Genomic DNA, 17,512 nt, shown 5'->3' with positions numbered 1-17,512 from the left:
CCACCATTTGGAAAGCCCAATAAGTTAAGAAACAATAGCCCTGCCGACCTTGCCAGTTCTCTTTCTTTAATGCTTAGGGTCATTAAGTGGCTGAAAGACATCACTATGAAGTCATTATATTTCCAACATTTGGACCTAAATGGCAAATGTTTTTGGCCATCATGGATCAACTTTGCAAAAAGACTGAGAGGTAGCTGCACACTGAAGGTATGGTTAATTAATCTGTCATGGGAACAAGGTATAAAATAGACAGAAGGGGGAGTTCCCTTTGTGGCTCAGTGGTTAACAGATCCGACTAGGAACCAGGAGGTTGCAGGGTCGATCCCTGGCCTTGCTCAGTGGGTTAAGGATCTGGCATTGCCGTGAGCTGTGCTGTAGGTCTCAGACATGGCTCGGATCTTGCATTGCTGTGGCTGTGGAGCAGGCCAGTGGCTACAGCTCTAATTCGACCCCTAGCCTGGGAACCTCCATATGCCGCAGGAGCAGCCCTTGAAAAGGCTAAAAGACAAAAAAGAGAAAAGAAAAAAAGAAAAAAGAAATGGACAGAAGAGCATACTACCTTCCTCCTTAGTTCAGGATTGTATATTTATTCAACAAGTATTTGTTAACCGCCCACTTTGGACCAGATTCTTTTTTCTTTTCTTTTCTTTTCTTTTCTTTTCTTTTCTTTCCTTTTCTTTTTAGGGCTGCACCTGTGGCATATGGAAGTTCCTGGGCCAGTGGTTGAATCCGAGCTGCAGCTGTAACCTATGCCACAGCCACGGCAATGCCAGATCCAAGCCACATCTGTGAACTACTCCGCAGTTTGAGGTGATGCCAGATACTTAACCCACAGAGACTACACTGGGTCCTTAACCTGCTGAGCCACACCGGGAACTCCTGGACCAGATTCTTTAATGGTGACTGAGAATGCAGTGTAAGCAAACTGGGTATGGGTTTTACTCTCTTGTCAGGAAAACGAGTGATGCAAATCTGTTATATATTTATAGAAATAAATGTAGAATTATAATCTATGTTAAATGCTATAAAGGAACATGCAGGGTGTTTTGAGAGTGTATGAGAAACGGACCCACGCAGACATGACTCAGATCTGATGTTGCTGTGGCTGTGGTGTAGGCTGGCAGGTGTAGCTCAAATTCGACCCCTAGCCTGGGAACCTCCATATGCCTAAAAGACAGACAGACAGACAGACAGAAAGAAACGAAGAAAGGAAGGGACCTACTTGAGAATTTGGTGGGGGTGCCAATTCGCATCATAGGAAAATGCAGCCTAGTGTTGTCATCTCCGTTTCCTAAGAGAAGTCTTGATTTTTATGTAAAATCCCCAAATTACGATTTCAAAAAAGTTTAAGATCTCTTGAAGGCAATAAAACCTGGTCAGAGTCCAGTCCCCCCCTCCGCCTTTTATGAGTCTTAAAATCTAGGAAACTCATCTTCGAAAGGAAAAGATCAGACTAAAAGATACCAAGTGTCTGGGTCAAGTTCAGGGTTGGGGAGAGAATTCAGAAGTTTTGGAAGAACAGACTGAGGTCAAGACTTCGGTGTCTTTTTATGTTCACAACTTCCTGAGTTATTTTTGCATTCTTGTTTGTCTCAGGGAGGCCAGATTAAGAGTAGTTTCAGGCCTGGGCCTTGAGATCAAACAGACCTGAATCTTAGAATCAGGAATCTTAGAGGAGTTCCTAAACCTCTCTGAAGTTTAATTCTTTGGTCTTAAAATGATTTTTTTTTTTTTAAATCTATCTCCCATGTTACGGAGAGGATTCAATGAGATTATTCATTCCTTCATCTCAAGCACCCATCACAGTCCTTGAAATACAGTAAGGACTCGATAAGTGGTAACCAAGAATATAGCTGTTGTTGTATCTCATACATTATAGCTCATGATTCTAAAGAGTTGGGTAACTTACCCAATACAACGAGGAATAAGCGAAAGATTCCGTCTTTGAGTTCACATCTCTCTGTTTCTAACTGACTCACTGTGCGGGGTGCCTGAACGGGCCAGATCACCTGGGTTAACCTCAAGGAACATCCCAGTGACTGCGTGCAGACACCCCAAGACCCCTTGTTCTTGCTCATCCACAGCAGTTCTAATGGGCACAAGTCTTGCATTTCAAGCAGGCCCTTCCTATGGCAGTGATCACATTGTGGCTGTGTTACTATGTGGTCCCTGTCCTGATGGGGTGGTAGAGTCCCTGAGGGTAGGGCTCAGCTAGTACAGTACATACGGTACATAAGGTACACACTGTATTTATGGTACACACATTACCTATGGTGCATATTGTATATACGGTACCCTCCTTCCCTCACTGTACGTCATAAGGACTGACCATGTGTGATACCCATCCCACTTCTACAAGTCCAAACTCCAGACATATCTGAAAGCCATACTTCTAAAAACTCATCAGAGGCGTTCCCATTGTGGCTTAGTGGATTAAGAACCCGACCAGTATTCATGAGGATGTGGGTTTGATCCCTGGCCTTGCTCAGTGGGTTAAGGATCTGGCGTTGCCATAAGCTGTGGTATAGGCCACAAATACATCTCTGACCTGATGTCGCCGTGGCTGCGGCGACGACCTGCAGTCGCAGCACCAATTTGATCTCTGGTGCAGGAACTTCCGTATGCGGCAGGTGCAGCAGCCATAAAAAGAAAAAGGGAAAAAAAAAAAAAGGAAGAAAAGAAAGGAAAAAGAACCTTCTCTGACAGCAAAAGCAAACCCAACCTTTACTAATTTGTAGTTAAGGGGGAAATTTAGGAGGGAAAAAAGGCACCTGAATTACTGTAAGCCTATGTATAGTCTTCGATTCCCCAGGTAGAATATTCGTGTTTTTGTGCATAAATATTAATAAATGCGATGGGTGGACTTGGCCAGAACTTCCCAATAGTGTTAGATTCCTCTCTCTACAGTGATGACACCCGCAGTGGGGGGTCCACCGTGAAGCTGATGAAGCTTAGACTTCAGGGTTTTGTACCTGATTTTGTTTTCAAAATGTGGTAATCTTTGTCTTGAAGAAGCGCCTCCGATTGCATAAACTTCAGGCCTCACTAGGCCTTAGCCCTTGTACACAACATTTAGCTCTGTAACATTCAAACAGTTTTCCATCCAAAGCACCTCTCGCCTGGAAAGTTACGGCTTTATGCCCTTCAAGAAAGAAGAGGAAGGTGGAAAGATGGCAGGGCAGAAGAACATCAAGGGAGGAAAGAAAGGAGGTAGATATGTCCTTTTTGGTAAGAGAATGCTGTACCATGTGGCTATTCAGTGGCTGAAAACACAAAATAACACCATACAAGGCACACAAGTAGTTCATGTTATGCTCAGCTCACTGTTCAGGGCGGAGTTCCGGTCAAGGGCAGCTTCACGCCACCAGATGATTAAGGGGTCCAGGCTGCTGTCCTTGGCACGTGGCTTCCACGGTTCCTCTCACTCACATCCTCTCAGGCCATGGGGAGGTGGGAAAGCAAGAAGTGTCCATGGGCAAGTTGTTTCTTTTATCCTTGTCTTTGTTTTCCCCCCAAGGACCAGACCTAGAAGTGACACATTCTGCTTCGTCTTACACTTCACTGGCGAGAACTCCACCTCACAGCCATGGGGGCCTCTTTAGGGATGGGAGGTACAGCTGCGAGGTGGGAGGAGAGGAGAGCAGACTGTCACACTAGCTCATTCTCTCCATGGGGCTCCACGGACAATGCACGGCTACTACTTCTCATAATCGAAGAATCCAGCACTTTGGTTTCTCTCAGTCTAGACCATTGTCTGGTGGCCAAATCACCCGAACATTTAAAAATAGAACTAGATCAGCGAGGCAGGGCTTGGAAGGGGCTTTGTGTCTGTACTGGCCCAGCAGAAGAGTTTCTTGACTTATTTGACAATTTCCCACTCTTAAATTGGTAACTAACTAAATGGATGAATAAATGAACGGACACATGACCTTCCTACCAGCCCAGAAAGTGGAGGATAGATGAAGTCTGGATCTGAGGCTGATAATAACCCTGACGATGACACTGACTAGCAAGACAGCTCACGGTGGGGTACCATGGGGGACTCCATCCCCCGTGTAGGCACACAGCCTATTTTGCAGATGAAGATACTGATGCTTAAAAGGGTGACACGCCCAGCCCAGGATGACACAGTCAACGCCCACCCTAGGAATTCAGCCCAGGTCTTCAGATTCCCCGAATAGGAAGTATCCTTTTCACACTGCTATTGGTTCTAGGGTTTGCCCCGCACAAGAAAACACAATGCCTGGCCTCTGGAGCAAGAGAAGGCACCTGCAGTGGGCCTCCCTGGACTTCTATTTGCAGCCAGCCAGCCCATCACAGACAGAGACAGAACACACGGACGGAGGAGGACCTGTTGGGGCCAGGCTTGAGTCCAGAATTTGGGACAAATACATTTTTCCAATATTTGTTAAGCCAAGCTCTGTGTTCCCTGATGGGGATAAAACCATGGCTATGAGCCAGCGCTGGCTCACTGCCTGTATTGCAAATAAAGTTGATTGGAAACACAGCCACGCTCATGTGTTTACCTCTTGTCCCCGTGGCTGTGTTTGCAGTACACCACCACAGAGCAGTTACCACGGAGACTGGAGGGCCCCTCAAAGTCCAAAATATTTACTATCAGGTGTGGCACAAAAGAAGTTTGCGGCTACCTGGGACAGAGCAATGACTAGCAGTGGAGACAGAGAAACAGCAAGCAACCTTCCAGAAGGATAGCCTGACACTGGAAGCATGACCAGGATACAGAAGTGGAGCAGAGGAGGGAGGGTTATTTAGCATCATTTGTTTCTAAGGAAGAAAGGGGGACAGTGCCCTTCCTACAAGGAAAAGTGAATGGTGTCTACGTTGCCTATTGAAAGATTAACAGTATTTGCAAAGCAGTGGGAGGACGTTCCAGGCTTTTGGAACAGCTTGTGCAAAAGTGCCAAGACAAGAAGCAAATGGCTTTACTTGGAGCATCGTATTAAAGAATAAAGATGAGACTCAGGGAAGACACCTACTATGAGTCGGACAGGTGATGTGTATTATCACGTTTAACCCTGAAAACAAACCTGCCAGGCAACTCCGCATTTTACAAAAAATAAGACTGAAAGGAGAAGAAATGAAGTTACTCGACTCAGTTCTCAGAATCAGGAGCGGGTTTTTTCCCAGGCTCCCAAAGTCTCCACCTGGCCCTTCACCCCTTAGCCAGGTAAATCACCTGTGCCCTGGGCCACCTAGCCTTGTCTCGGCCCCAGCAACCATAGATGATGCCTGCTCACCTGTTTGGCTGGAAGCATCATGGCAGAAGTGACGTCCGAGCGGGTAGTGGGACCCCTCCAGGCCAGTGTAAGCCTTGACCACAGGTGCTGTGACCAGATCTAACTCCTGTAACAGCGAAGCTGGCTCTCTTGTGTGTGGGGAATAAGCCCAGATTGCTGCGAGCAGGGGCCAGGTACCATGAGCCATGATGAAAAGCAGCCAGAGTCACGGATTCAAGGGGAGCTCCTCTTGCGTGCGGCTAAGTCATTCCCTACCCGCATTTCACCAAGCAGCCGTGCTCGAAATCCGCAATCCACTCAGGCCATAAGTAGCGGTGGGAATCTGAGCAGGTTTGATTACACCCACTTCCCCTTTGCACTCTGGATCCAACAATGAAAATGTGTTGGAGCAATCTCTCCTTTTCATATGAATGCATATTCAAAGGACCATCAAGGGAGAAGATGCCTAAAGCAATATGCTGGGCTGATAAAATCATTTTTGAGAATCTTCCTTAACTCATTTAAGCTTTGAAAGAAGATCAACTGATAGCAAATGTTTGCAATCACCAAATTAAGGTAGGAAACAATGGGAGTTCCTGACAAGGCTTAGTGGTAACAAACCCAGCTAGTATCCATGAGGACAGGGGTTCGATCCCTGGCCTCACTCAGCGAGTTAAGGATCTGGCGTTGCCGTGGCTGTGGGGTAGGCTGGCAGCTGCAGCTCCGATTCAACCCCCAGCCTGGGAACTTCCACATGCCGCAGGTGTGGCCCCAAAAAGCAAAAAAAGAAAGAAAGAAAAAAAGGTAGGCGACAATAGTCTCTTTTTCTGAAAAAAAAAAAAAAAAAAAAAGTAGCCATCATAGCCACATGATAAAAAGAACCATGTTTTATTTATTTTTTTATTGTGATGGAATATGTGTAACGTTTGTCGTTTTAAACATAAGACTATATCTCAGTGGCATTAAGTATATTCATATCATTTTACAACTGTCCATCTCCAGCTCTTTTTTCATCTCCCCAAACTGACACATTAATAGATTTCATGGCTGAAATTTAAGACCCTAAATTATCAGGGTTAAAATCACTGTGTGTTTATAAAATAATGAGAAGCTCACTAAGACAAAATACACATTTCACTTAATACTCACATTAAAATGAGGTTTTTAAAATTTTTTATTGAAATATAGTTGATTTATGATGTGTTAGTTTTAGGTGTACAGTAAAATTATATATAGAAGTTATATATGTATATATATTCTGCTTTTACATTCTATTCCATTATAGGTTGTTGCAAGATATTGAGTATATTTCCCTGTGCTGTACAGTAGGTCCTTGTTAGTTATCCATTTTATACATAGTCATGGGTATACTTTAATCCTTATATAATGTAAAGGGATTTTTATTTGCCATCCCTTGCTCATTTGCTTCGATGAGATACTTGAGAATAATTTCGTGTATCAAACATGTGCATATGAAAAACCATTTAACACTTCTTTCTTGATCATCACATCAGAATAATTGCGACGCGGCTTTGCAATCACTGGTGGCAAAATTTTTGCTTTTAAGAACAAAAATTAGGCAGAAGTAACTCTGTGTGCCTGCCCCTGAATGTCCCTAAATCACCTTGAGCTTGTGGGATTTCTTAAAAAAAAAAAAAAATAATTGGAGCCTTCATCGCAGAGCACCTGTACTAGCAGGACCAGGTGTGTGTGTGTGGTGTGTGTACACATTTCTCCATTTCCTGAGTCAGTTTATCCTTCGGCCACACTTCCTGCTCTCACCCAGGCTCTCATTTGCTTTGCTCCTGGTCATTGTCTGAATTCATGCTCTTTCCTCTTCCTTCACTTCTTTATAGACACCCCTCCCCCACCAAAAAAGTAATGATTTATATTAGACTTTCACTGAACACTTGGGAGTAAGGGAGGGTATATTTAGGATTGGATGGAATTCAGCTACAGTTATAGGATATCTATCTTACAGTAGCTTATTCAAACAGGTGTCTTTCTTCCTTTCTTTCTCTCTTTCTCTCTTCCTTCTTTCCTCCCTCCCTCCCTTCTTTCCTTCCTTCCTTCTTTCTTTTCTATGCAACAAGAACTCTGGAGAGATGTTTACTTCTCTGCTCAAGGTTGTTTTAAAGTTTGTAAAAATCTCTTGGCCTCCCCTCTTGGTTACAGGATAATCACTGTAACTCAAGCCATCGCATTCAGGAAGGAAGAAAGAGGCACAGAGAAAACAGAGAAAAAAGGACTAACTCCTGGAATGAAGGATGCAAAGTCTTTCTCAAAAATCCTCCGCTGACACCTGCTTGTGTCCCACTGTCTGGAACTATGTTACAGAGTCGTTGCTGACTACAAGAGGGGCTCAGAATCTACAGTCGAGGAAGAAAAAGAAGGGAGTGAAAATTTGGAATGGGGAGTTTTGCTGTGGCACAGCAGGTTAAGGATGGGGTCGAAGCTGTGGCAGAGGTCGAAGGTGAGGCTTGAATTCACCCTCCAGCCTGGGAGCTTCCATTTGCTGTGGGTGCTATCAAAACAAAAACCAAACAAAACCAACAAAAAGCAGTCAGAATGGTTATGAAGTTATCTGCCTTAGAGAGCAGTTCTAAACCACGAGCACATAGTTTTACCTGTACCAATTTGGGGGAGATTGTCTAGCCATTTCTGTTATGGGCTTCTAGTTTAATTTCATTCTAACCTGAAAGCATATTTTGTGTGGTTTATGTTACTTTTTTTTTGTGGTCCAGAATGTCATCTATCTCGGCGAATTGCCCATGTGCACTTGAGAAAAACTGTGTATTCTCCTGCCTGTGGGTAAAGTTTTCTGTCTATGTCTGTTATATCTGGTTGGTTTATTTTGTTGTTCAAGTCCTTTGTTGCCTTCCTTACCTGCTGTTCCATCTGTTATGAAGAATAGGGTATCAAAGTCTCTAGCCGTTGTTGTATAACTGTCCATTTTTTCTTTCCATCCTGTTATTTTTTGCTTCATATATTTTGATGGTCTGTCATTAAGGGAATACATTTTTATAATTGCTATATATTCTTGCTATATTGAACCTTTCATTAATACAGAATGTCCTTCTTTGTCCCTTGCGAACATTTTTTTTTCCTTTTTACAGCCGCACCTGGGCTAGAGGGTCAAATCAGAGCTGCAGCTGCAGGCCAGCGCCACAGCCACAGCAACACCAGATCCAAGCTGCACCTGTGACCTATGCAGCAGCTTGCAGCAACGCCAAATCCTTAACCCACTGAGTGAGGCCAGGGATCGAACCCACATCCTCACAGACACTATGTTGGTTTCTTAACCTGCTAAACCACAATGGAAACTCTCTTTGTAAACTTTTTTGGTTTAATGTCTCTTTTATCTGATATTAGAATTGTCATCCCTGCTCTCCGTTTATTATTTACGTGGAATATATTTTTCCATCGTTTCACTTTCAGTCTATTTGTGTATATGGATCTAAGGTGAGCTTTTGATTGGCTTTGATCATTTTGCAGGAATGGGAATTACAGCTTCCAGGCTTTTCTCATGTTAGACCAGGAACTGAAGTCCCCTGTGTGTGCTCTAGCTGACTCTGCTAGGAAAATCTCTTTATTACTTACCTATTTTCTTAAACATAGTAAACTAGGTTTTTGTTAATGACATTCCTTTTAGTAAAATGAATCCAAGCTTCTTTCTAAGTTGCAGTTGTGAAAATAGCGCTTGCTTACAAATGACTTGTCTTCACCTAGTCAGGATCTAACCAGGCCCTTGGATAATGGACACAGAGGCAGAGAAAGGGGGCTCCCCTGCACTAAGAAATGGGTAAGACTGGGTTCAAATCCCAGGCCTGCCACTTCTCTTGAGGTGATTCACCTTCTTTGAGACTCTTTTTTTTTGGGGGGGGGGAGTGCTAGGGCCATACCCGTGGCATATGAAAGTTCCCAGGTTAGGGGTCAAATTGGAGCTACACCTGTCAGCCTAGGCTGCAGCCACAGCAACACAGGATCCAAGCCATGTCTGCAACCTACACCGCCGCTCATGGCAATGCCAGATCCTTAACCCACTGAGTGAAGCCAGGGATCCAACCCGCATCCTCATGGAGTAGAGTTCGTTACGGCTGAGCCACGACAGGAACTCCTTACTTTCATTTATTTCATTCATTATTTCATTTATGAGATAGAGGGGGGAAGGAATAATAGTTTGAAGAAAAACTGGTAATTACTCATACTCTTCTTCCCCTACAGATTTTTAACCAAGAGAGGAAATACATGTCTTGCGATGACCAAATAAGATAGTTCTGATATCACTAACTGAGCAATTTCTTTCTTTCTTTCTTTTTCTTTTTTGGCTGCCCCAAGGCATGTGGAGTTCCTGATCTAGGGTTCAGATCAGAGCCACAGTTATAACCCACAGCACAGCTAAGGCAATGGCAATCCTTTAACCCACTGTGCTGGGCGGGTATGGAACTTTCTTTCATCTTGGTGCTGAAGAGATGCTGCAGATCCTGTTACGCCACAGCAGGAACTCCTAGTTGAGCAATCTCAGTAGCAAAGGGTTGCCGTAGACTGTGAGGGAGCTGAGTCAGCATGCTTTGGGAGTGGGCCCAGCACACAGAATTTTTGCTTCTCCCCAGACTGTTTCCTCCTGGCAAACCCAACAGAAAACCCCTCTCCTCAACTTCTACGGAATATACAGAACACAATAAGGAGCATCCAGCCTCAATACCTATCATTACTATGAAGATTAAATTATGCAAAATAATGTCCTACTAATGAAGTTGATTGCTGATGCTTTGGAACACTTACTCACTCTGTTCCAGGCATTGTGCTAAATGCTTTACATGATTTCTCTGAATAAACCTATTAACGCTGCATGCTCACTATGCCCTTTCTCACAGGACTAAGCCCAACAGGATTAAACCATTTACACAGGTCAGTCTCCTGGCATGTGGTTTATTTAACTCAAGTATCAGTTTACAGTTTATCTGATGGAAAGAATCTTTAGAGCCCTAATCCCGTAAGAAGAAAAGGAGCTAGCACAGAGCCCGATACAAGAAAAACACTTAACAAATATTTGTGGAAGTGACGGCATCTATTCAAAAATCACCAGTCGTTTTGCTCACTGGGTTCAAGTGTGTACAGATGCATAATCCGCAGAAACATAACTTGCCACCTGCAAGGATGAAATAACTATTTTACTTCATTGAATCTACCCTTCTGCCGGATTGAATTTTGTGCAGGGCTTGGTAAATCTGAGACTTCTTGATGAGTGCCTTCCCATCTTTAGTGACTAAAACAAGTTTTGAGGAAGTGGGAATTACAAACTACTGGGCGTAAGATGGGCTCAAGGATTTATTGTACAGCACAGGGAATTCTGCCAAGATGTTGTAATAACTTTAAATGGAGAGTAACCTTTAAAATTGTATAAAAATGCAAAATGAAAAAAGCATTAACCCCCAAAGAAAGTTTTGGAGGGGAAGAAAATGAGAAATTTAACAAATTAAAGTGTGTGTTTCCTCTAGAGGTTTAGTGGAGTGATAAGACGATAGAGATGGACAAAGAGTTTGCATTCATTAGGAAACCTCTTGTGATAGGTGCTCTGAGCACATTCTCTCCCAGTGGTTTTTTTTTTTTTTTTTTTTTTTTTTGGTCTTTTTGCCATTTCTTGGGCCACTCCCATGGCATAGGGAGGTTCCCAGGCTAGGGGTCCAATCGGAACTGTAGCCGCCGACCTACACCACAGCCATAGTAACGGGGGATCCAAGCTGTGTCTGCAACCTACACCACAGCTCCCGGCAACACCAGATCCTTAGCCCACTGAGCAAGGCCAGGGATTGAACCCTCAACCTCAGGGTTCCTAGTCAGATTCGTTAACCACCATTGCGCCACGACGGGAACTCCAAGTTGGTTTTTTTGTTGTTGTTGTTGTTTTTTTTTTAAGACAGTGAGAAATGTATTAATAACTAGACAGGGCTTGGCACCTAGTAATCCACGTGTGTTAATGGAGCACCTTCCATATTACAGAAACTGTGCTGGGTGCCTGGGAAGCTAAGGTACATGAAATGAAGACAGCCCCTCCTTTCATCCAGAGAGACTGTGCAAACGTAGGGATATACACATAAGCATTATTATGAGGCCAACACCGTGTACCTGAGGAGCAACTTTATAACCTTGAGGGATAAAAGGAAGTCTTCCCAGAAAGGTGACCTCTCAGCTGAGGTCTAACAGATGCGTAGGAGGAAGTGGGGTGGGATAGGCATTCCAGGTAGAGGTTGCAGAAAGCACAGAGTCCCAAATTATAAATGGCAATTATCCATGCTTCTATATACATTATATATGATGTTTCTAATTCAGTGCCATGGGTCATAGAATCAGTGAGACCCAGGTAAAAATCCTGGTTTTGTCGCCTCTTGTTACGTGGCCTTGGGTAAGTCCCCTGATCTTTCCAAGTCTCTGTCTTGTTCTCTGCATCACAAAGCCACTCACACATAACTTGGAGTGATGTTATGGGAAAGATGAGCTGATGCAGTCACAGACCCCTGCCCTTGAAAGCGCTACAATCTTTTTGTATTGTAATACTTAAAAGGGCTACAGTCCATTTCTCTTTCTATTCTTGTCAAAGAGTTTCACACTTTTCGTCCTACGGGTTCCAGAGTCTTCTTTCATCTTACGGGTTCCAGAATCTTCTTGGACACCCAGTAGGGATTCCATCAATCAACATTTTCTGAGAGCGTGAGACTCGGAGCAAACATTCTATGTGATTACAGGACAGCAATCAACTGGCAGGCCATGCTCTGAATTCCTCCTGGGCCACTGTATGGCAGAGCACACTGTTATTCTAAGGAAAACTCACAACAAATTTCAAGATGATAAGTGAATGCACATGACAAATCACTAAGACACTGTGCACTGCAATTCCAGGCTTGTGCCTCAAAGTGTGCAAAATACCCACACCTCAGCTGACTTTCAGACTTTTCTTGAAAATGCCTTGTCTAGATCAAGAAGAAAAAATAACTTTAAAATAGTTTCGGTTCAGCTTGAGGAAGATGGCCAGACCCCATCCCACAGGAGTAGGAATCTAGGCTTTCCCTCCAGGTCTGTGAGTAAATTGTGGTATGCTTGACATGAAATCAGTATCTGTCATGCCCTTTTAGGCAAATGGTCATTTTCTACTGGAAACTATTTCCTTAGTAATGGTAAATCTTCAACCATCGACAGATTCAATTTTCGCAAAGCACCAAAAAGAGTAGAACACATGAGAATGTTAGAATTCAGTTTTATTGAGCACTTACTACCCACCACTTGCTTGTTTGCTCTCAGATTCACCCCCTCCCACCAAGCTAGTCCTCCCTGTTTGGCTTTCTGAGTCAAGTTCAATGTGAAGGCACGTTAGGAGATAGGACAGTAGCGAGTGCAAAGTAGACATCTCTGGTGCTCCACTCAGGTCCCCCGGACCCTTTTAAGTTCAGGGTGCCCATCCTCCAGCTGCTGAGTAGGTTGCTTCTGAAGGCTTCTATTTACCATCATCTCTGCTGAATCGCCCTTTAGCAGCTGGAGCCACCTCACCCAGAAGTGCTTTGGAGTTAGACACCCCTCCACAACCTCTGTCTGATCTGTGACTTGCGTGAAGTGTGCGAGGGCCCATATCCATGCCTCCAAGCAGGACAGACACAGGGATGCAATTTGTAGCCCAAAGTTCCCTGCAGGGTCTGGCTGTGCTTAGACCTCACCTGGAGCCCTGTCCCTGCTTGAATCCCTCCTTTTCCCATCATGCTTCACAGGGCCAAACAGATTTCTCCTGAGAGGCTCTCCAGGTCAATGACCTGCAATCTCCTGTGTCAGGCTCTGCTTCCAGAGAAGCCGGGCTAGGGCCAGAGAGAAGCCCTTCCAGCGCTTCTCCAGGGGAGCCTCATGCAGTGCTTCTGGCTCCTTCACTAGCTTGCCCTTGTCCAGCTCCTCCTGGTTGCTCTGCGTCCTACAAGGAGACTGACTATTCCCCACGCCACTCTCAGTTACCTTCTGGAAGCTCACCTCTGCTTCACTTTGACTGAATCTTTGGAGGCTCCCTTCCACCGGCATAGAAGATGGTAAGTAGAAGCCTTCAGAAGCAAGTTCCAAGTCCCTCAATGAGGAGGGGCGGAGCTTGTGAGAGTGAGCTGCTGTGAGAGGTGCGTTTGAGAACTGAGATGCACACAAGCAATTCTTTTTTTTTATTCCTTAATTATAGTTGATTGACAATATTGCGTCAATTTCTGCTGTACAGCAGTGTGACCCAGTCATACATATATATGCACTCTTTTTTTCATATTATGAAAAATTATATAAAAGAATATATGTACATTTAAAAAAATTATCTTCCATCATGTTCTATCTCAAGTGATCATTTACCGTCTTAACACATGCATCCAGAACATCTGCATAATGTTCCGGAAACCCAAGGTACTTAGGGTACTAAGCAACTCTCAATAATCATAATTCTTACCAGACAACCTTGTGGCTTTTGCCTTTATAGGCCTTTGACTCTTTCTCTTCCCTGAATGCTCTTTCGGTTTTATCCTAATCTGTGTCTTTCAGTTTTATCCTAATCTGTGTCTTTCAATATTGTAATTCCTAAGACCCCAAATAAAGTTCTTGATTCATTGCAGCCCATATACTGATTATTGTTGGACATAACTCATCTAATCCTCGGTTTCCTGAGCTGCGAAACGACTGCAAGCATCTGCTATGTAGAGCTCGCAGCTCTGGCCCTGGCCATGCTGGGGCAGCTCCCTCCTCCCGCTCCCCATGCTGTCCCCGTGGTGGAGGGTGTCTTTGTGCAATTCTGGAAAGCTGGGATCTCACACAATTATTTTTCCAGGTGAAGCCCCCAAGCTAATGGGTGACTTTCCCCACCTCCTTGCAAAAATGAAATGCGAGATTTTTCTGATTGCTTTGTTTTTCCTTTTTATAAAGAAGCCCAGGTAGCAAACCCCATGCCATCTTGACTCTGTGATACATTTCCATGCTAATTAATAGCAGCCTCAATGGGCTGAGTTTTTTAGAAAAATAAATTACCTATATTCAGGTGTCTGGTTTTTACCGCCATTAAACTTAACTACCCCGTTTGTGTCTCTTTATTGCTCTTCTTTTATAAAGACCATAAAAAAGAAGCTACAATACTTCAGCCAGGGGCCAGGAGGAAGCTGCCTTTTCATATTTCTAATAGCTTCAAATAAAATATGTTCAAGCACTCCCAGCCATCTGGCTGCAAAAGGTTGTTTAGAGGGCCCCCCTTCCCCCGCCCCTGATTCTTAGAAGCATCAATTCTATTTTCCAATTCCGTGGCTGGATTAAATTTATGAACTGCTCAGCCCTTTGGATGATAAATGTGTTGATTGTGACCATTTTTTCTTTCCAGTTTCCAATTAGCATGATTGGTATGGAATCTACAGAGACAGCTTCGGTCTTGAAACTTTCATCTTGCAGCCCAAGAACTGAGTCAGCACAGATTTCCGCAGCCTCCTCCCCCCTTTGGTTGTTTCCGACACACCTTTTGGAACCTGTAACGATGTGATTTCCATCCACCTGGAAAAAAAAAAGCAAAAACAAGAAACCTGGATTTAAAATCTACGGCTGCACGTGTGATTTTTCTTTAAAAAAGTTCCTTTGAGTCCAAGTCCTTTTCTATCACCCTTTCATACCACGGGCAGCTTCGTATTTGCATAGGAAAATAGACAGAGCTGCTAATCAGGCAGTATTACAAGTGATTGTGAGGCTTTTTACAAATGCAAAGTGACATGGGGAAGGTAGAGAGTAATAAAGAAATGGGAATGGCTCCAGGGTGCTCGGGGAGAGCTGATTGCTTTTAACGTTGGCATTATTCTAACAGCCCACATCCGCGTTCCAAGACAAGGGTGGACGGCTAAACAGAGGCCTCCCCTCCTCCTGTCCCCGCTCCTTGTCTTTGTCTCCTTCCAAGAGCTCCTGACCACCCCTGTCACCATCTCAACCCCAGTGGGCAGTTGGGCAGTGTGGGAGGACTCCGGGTCCAAGCGGGTGGGGCCAGGCTTGCCTCTATCCTTGTCTCTACTGCTTGGAACCTTATGCTTTTAGGTGGAGATACTTCTTTTTTCTTTTTATTATTTTAGTCATTTTTCTTTTTTTCACGTCTAAGTAATATTTTTCTTCCCATTCTCTTTCAGATTCTTTTTCTATATAGCTTAACACAGAATACTGGGTAGAGTTCCCTGTGCTATACAGCAGGTCCTCATTGGCCAGTCATTCCATATACCTCAGGGTGGATGCGCCCATCCCAAGCCCCCAGCCCATCTCTCCCTTCCCCCACCTGTCCCCTTAGATAACCGCAAGTTTTTCGAAGTCTGCAAATCTGTTTCTGTTCTGCAGATAAGTTCTTTTGTATTTTTTTTGTTTGTCTCCACATATAAGTGATATCATATGATGTTTGTCTTTCACTGTGCTCGACATCACTGATTATTAGAGAAATGTGAATCAAAACCGCTATGAAATACCACCTTACGCCAGCCAGAATGCCCATCACCAAAAAGTCTACCAAAAAAAAAAAAAAAAGTGCTGGAGAAGGTGTGGAGAAAATGGAAACTTTCTACACTGTTGGTGGGAAGATAAATCGGTGCAACCACTCTTGGAAAACACTATGAGGGTTCCACCAAAAATTAAAAATAGAAATACCCTATGATCCAGCAAGCCCACTCTTGGGCATCTATCTGGAGAAAACCATACTTCAAAAAGGAACATGTATCCTAATATTCATTGCAGCACTATTTACAATGGCCAAGACATGGAAGCCACCTAAGTGCCCACAGACAGAGGAATGGATAAAGACAATATGGTATATATAGTATAGATATGTAGATACTTTTTATGAATATAGCTCATAAAAAAGAATGAGAGAGTGGCATTTGCAGCAACATAGACGGACTTAGAAATTATCATACTAAGAGACACTTCCATTCTTTGCTTCTAGTTCCAGCATCTACAAAGAAAGAAAAAAACAACAACAGAAAACATCCTATCTCGGAGATCCCGTCGTGGCGCAGTGGTTAACGAACCCGACTAGGAACCATGAGGTTGCGGGTTCGGTCCCTGCCCTTGCTCAGTGGGTTAAGGATCCGGCGTTGCCATGAGCTGTGGTGTAGGTTGCAGATGCAGCTCGGATCCCGAGTTGCTGTGGCTCTGGCGTAGGCTGGTGGCTACAGCTCCAATTCGACCCCTAGCCTGGGAACCTCCATATGTTGCGGGAGCGGCTCAAGAAATAGCAAAAAAAGACAAAACAAACAAACAAAAACCAAAAAACATCCTATCTCCCTCTCCCAGGTACGTTACGAAGTAAGGCAAATAAACTAACCTGGCCCAGAGCTTGTGCACATGCTGTCATCCAGTAACGCAGCAGCTCTTTGCTGGGACCCTGCATTCGGTAGGCTTGGGCTCAAATCGCAGCCTCTTCTTGGCTGTAGAGCGTAGGAAAAATTACCCTCTACAAAATGAGAGGAGTAATCACAGTCTCTTTGATTATTGTGAGATAAGATGAAGTACACTGGGCTGAGGGTTTCAGCTGTGCCATGTGATGTAAACATAATGATCTTCTAAGACATTTACCAATAGCCTGCGCTCACGTCCTTCAGCCAACATGTGCGGCACATCTGCTCTGTGCCAAGGGCTCGTTGAAGGGCTTGCATGGTCCAGAGATGCCTTAGAGCATTTCCATTCAGCGCAGCATGGGCGCCTTCCGTGGGCTTCCTCTCCGGCCAGATTAGATTCTCTAGCATGAGTTCTCATTAAAACCAGCATCTCTGCTTTCCAAACGCGTCTCTGTGAGATGTTCCCACTGTGTGAGATAATCCCATGCCATTTTCGTCTACTAAACCATACATGCCCTGAGAGAACAGGAGGCCTGTCTCTTTTGGCTCAGTCACCAATGTTTAGTGCAGGGCTTGGGTGTGTGCCAAGAGCTCAATCAATATTTGTGAAAGGTGGGATGGAGGTAGAGCCCCCTCTTTGGAGTCCCTCTGTGTCAAACACGGCAGATTCTATGATGTGATACGTACGTGTTCATAAGAGCTGCCGCAATGCACATGGTGAAGCCTCTGCCCTGGGAAGTGAGGAAATCTTTCTAGATAACGGGGTTTTAGATGAGACTATTCTTCCTTCTTTCCTTCCTTCCATCCTTCCTTCCTTCCTCTTTCTTTCTTTTTTTTTTTTTTAAGAAGGGGAGAAGCATTCCTTCGGCTTTGCCAGGATGGTGTAAGAGAAAGAACAAAGTTCTCTTGTTGTCTGTGTTG

This window comes from Sus scrofa, chromosome 4 (genome assembly GCF_000003025.6).
Source record: "Sus scrofa isolate TJ Tabasco breed Duroc chromosome 4, Sscrofa11.1, whole genome shotgun sequence".
In the NCBI taxonomy this organism is placed as follows: domain Eukaryota; kingdom Metazoa; phylum Chordata; class Mammalia; order Artiodactyla; family Suidae; genus Sus; species Sus scrofa.
The sequence above is the reverse complement of the archived record's forward strand: the minus strand, read 5'-3'. Positions refer to the sequence as shown.